Source organism: Trichechus manatus, unplaced genomic scaffold, assembly GCF_000243295.1.
Source record: "Trichechus manatus latirostris isolate Lorelei unplaced genomic scaffold, TriManLat1.0 scaffold00224, whole genome shotgun sequence".
Taxonomy (NCBI): Eukaryota; Metazoa; Chordata; class Mammalia; order Sirenia; family Trichechidae; genus Trichechus; species Trichechus manatus.
In genome coordinates this window covers 182,397-186,400 of record NW_004444160.1, presented here as the reverse complement: position 1 = coordinate 186,400, position 4,004 = coordinate 182,397, and the positions used below count along the sequence as shown (strand labels likewise).

Sequence of the window (4,004 nt, the reverse complement as noted above, 5' to 3'; positions counted from 1 at the left end):
TTTGGTTGGGTCTGTTGTAATGTCCCCCATTTCATTTCTTATTTGGGTTATTTGTGTCCTCTCCTGTTTTTCTTTTGTCAGTCTGGCCAGTGGTCATTTGATTTCTTGACCGCTGCTTCCATGAGTGTTGACAGTGGATAAAAGCAAAATGAAATCCTTGACAAATTAAATATTTTCTGTTTATCATGAGGTTGCTTATTGGTCCAGTTGTGAGGATTTTTGTTTTCTTTACGTTGAGGTGTAATCCATACTGAAGGCTGTAGTCTTTGTTCTTCATCAGTAGATGAAGTCCTCTTCGCTTTCAGCAAACAAAGTTGTTTATATATTCTGGATATTATATTCTGGATATTATTCTGGATATTTTGTCTTTTGTTGTTCATGATTTTGACGTCAAATCTAAGAATCCATTGTTAAAAACTAGGTCCCAAAGCATTAACACTATGTTTTCATCTAAGTGTTTTATGGTTTCAGTTCTTACATTTAGGTTTTTGATCCATTTTGAGTTAGTTTTTTTATGTGGCATGAAGTATGGTTCCAGTCTCATTCTTTTGCTTGTAGAAATCCTGTTATTCCAGCAACATTTATTAAAGAGACTATTCTTTCTCCATTGGATGGACTTAGCACCCTTATTGAAAATCAATCGACCATAGATGTATGGATTTATTTCTGGACTCTCAATTCTATTCCTTTACTCATTATGTCTATCATTATACCCGTATAAATCTGTTTTGATAACTGTAGCTTTATAATATGTTTTTTATGTTTTGATGAGCTGTTACTTCATACTCACTAGGATTGTTATGATAAAGAACAAAAAAACAAACAAACAAACAGAAACAAAATACAAGAGATGTTGGTGAAGATGTGAAAAAATACAAACCCTCTTCCATGCTGGTGGTATTGTAAAATGGTACAGCCACTGTGGAAATTTGGCAGTTCCTCAAAAAGTTAAACATATAATTACTATATGATCCAGCAATTCCACTGCTAGGTATATACCCCAAAATAGAAAACAGAAACACAAACAGATACTTGTATAGTGATGTTCATTGCAGCAGTATTCACAATAGCCAAAAAGTGGAAACAGCCTAAATGTCCATCAGCAGATGAACGGGTAAAGAAAATGTGGTACATACATACAATGCAATATTACTCAGCCATAAAAAGAAGTGAAGTCCTGATACATGCTACAACATGGATGAACCTTGAAAACATAATGCTGATTGAAGCAAGTTAGTCACAATATTACAAACATTGTATTATCCCACTGAAACAAAATATCTAGAATAGGCAAGTGTATAGAGACCAAAGGTTATTAGTGGTTACCAAGGGTGGGTGGGAAGGAGGGAGAAAGAGACAATCAATGCTTAGGACAAACTGAGCTTTTTTAAGGATGATAGTGTAATATGGGAATGGATAAGGGTGATGGTTGAACAAACTGTTGAACATAATTAATGTCACTGAACTGTACATGTGAAGATTGTTGAAATGTCTAATTCTTTTTTAATTGTTTTATTTTCAACTTATTTGTGTCTTTGACTGTAAAGTGAGTCTTTTGTAGACAGCATGTAATTGGACAATGTCTTTTTTTAATCAATTATTCCATTCTCTGATTTTTAATTGGAGATTTTAATATATTTGCATTTAATGTAATTACTGATAATGTAGTATTTTTATCTGTCATTTTACTACGTATTTTCTATATAGTTTGCCTTTTTAAGTCCTCAGTTCCTCCTTTACTCTCTTCTTTTGTATTAAAAAGGTATTTTTTCATGCATCATTTTAATTCCTTAGTCATTTTTAATATATATATTTTAGTTATTGCCTTTGGGATTACCATTGATATCTTAATTTATAACAATCTAGTTCATATCAATATCAATTTAACAATATAAAATGCTTGATGTATTTGCATGTCATTCTTGTGCTGGGGCCATGGAAATCTCTGTATCATTCCAATTTTAGTATATGTTCTGCTGAAGTGAATAATATTTGTTTTCTTTTTAAAATTTCTATGTCTTTGTTGATATTCTCTATTAGGTGAGACATTGTTCTCATATTTTCCTTTAGTTCTTCATCTATGGTTTCTTTTTGATCTTTGAACATATTTTAAAAAGCCGATGTAAAATCTTTGTCTAGTAAGTCTAATGTTTAGACCTTCTGATGGCAATTTCTACTAATTGTTTTTTGTTTTGTTTTGTTTTTGGCTGTTAATTGGCCATACTTTCTGTTTTCCACATCTCTCTCTCTTTTTTTTTTTGTTTGCCGGAAACTGTATAGTTTGAATATTATAATACGGCAACTTTGGGAGTCAGGTTCTCCTCCCTCCTGGGGTTTGTTCTTGCTACTTGTTGTGGATTCCTGTTGTTTGTTTCATGAATTTTTAAACTATTTTTGTAAAGTCTATATTCCTTTTAATTTGTACCCATTCAAGTCTCTACTCGATTAGCTTAGTGGTCACCTAATGGTTGGGCACCAATCCTCAGGTGTGGTCTGGAAGTTTTACATAATAAAGGCACCTCAATTACTCAGGAAATTTCAAGGGTTATCTCTCAGGAACCAAGTACAAAAGCTAAATCTTCCCCTCCCTTTGGTGATTCCTTTGCTTTTTAACACTTTAAAGATGTCTTTTGCAGCATATTTGCCCAGTGCAATACATGCTTTGATTTCTTGATTGCTGCTTCCATGGACATTGATTGTGGATCCAAGTAAAATGAAATCCTTGACAACTTCAATCTTTTCTCAGTTTATGATGATGTTGCTTATTGGTCCAGTTGTGAGGATTTTTGTTTTCTTTATGTTGAGATGTAATCCATACTGAAGGCTGTTATCTTTGATCTTCATCAGTAAGTACTTCAAGTTGTCTTCACTTTCAGCAAGCAAGGCTGTGTCATCTGAATGTTGCAGGATGTTGATCAGTCTTCCTCCAATCCTGATGTGACATTCTTCTTCATATAGTCCAGCTTTACAGATTATCTTCTCAGCATACAGACTGAATAAGTATGGTGAAATAAGTTTGGGAAAATCTGCTGCAAAAGTCCTCTTTAAAGTGTTAAAAAAGCAAAGATATCACTTTTAGGACTAATGTGCCCCTAACCCAAGCCATGATATTTTCAATCGACTTATATACATGCAAAATCTGGACAATGAATACGGAAGACTGAAGAAGAATTGATGCATTTGAATTATGGTGTTTGCAAAGAATATTTAATATACCATGGGCTGCCAGAAGAACAAACAAATCTGTCTAGGAAAAAGTACAGCCAGAATGCTCCTTAGAAGTGAAGATGGTGAAACTTCATCTCACTTATTTTAGAAATGTTATCAGGAGGGACGAGTCCCTGGAGAACGACATTATGCTTGGTAAAACAGAGGTTCATCGAAAAAGAGGAAGACCCTGAATGAGATGGATTGTCATAGTGGCTGAAACAATGGGCTCAACCATAGCAACGATTGTGAGGATGGTGCAGAGCCATGCACTGTTTCATTCTATTGTACATAAGGTCACTATGAGTCAGAACCAATTGGACAGCAGCTAACAACTACAACCTGGTGATTCATTACTGCACAATATTTCTTTTCACAGCTTTTCATGTTAGTCTGGGTTTTGCGCTAATTGTTATGCACTGCTTCAGGCAGCCATGATGTTAAAACACTTGTCTGTAAATGTTTTCAACAAACAACTTCAAGGGAAAGATTTTCAGCATGGGAAAGCTCCCAGTTAGATCAAATAAATACAAGCCTTTCCAGTGGAGGTCTTCTAGGGAACCACCAGACAAGTCACATAATGACAATACTATGGGAACGAGGCTTTTTAAGAGTTCCAGCCACATTTTCTCCCTCTGGTACCTGGAATGTGAGCTGTTATTTGTCAAAGCTACCACTGAGTTGAGGAGGGGGACATAGGCAAATTAAAACTTTACAAAACTCACTGTTCTTACTAGAGTCAGCCATGTTTCTTGAATAAACACCACCAGTTGCTGCAAGCCTTTGATTCATTTCCA

At 34.7% G+C, this 4,004-nt stretch overlaps 1 non-coding gene across 1 annotated transcript; it reads right to left on the bottom strand.

The window, feature by feature from the left end:
- Positions 1-1,885: 1,885 nt before the first annotated feature.
- On the bottom strand, positions 1,886-1,987 carry LOC111822884 (U6 spliceosomal RNA). Its single transcript, XR_002825972.1, has one exon. It is a non-coding gene; the product is annotated as a U6 spliceosomal RNA (small nuclear RNA).
- Between the last annotated feature and the right edge of the window lie 2,017 nt (positions 1,988-4,004).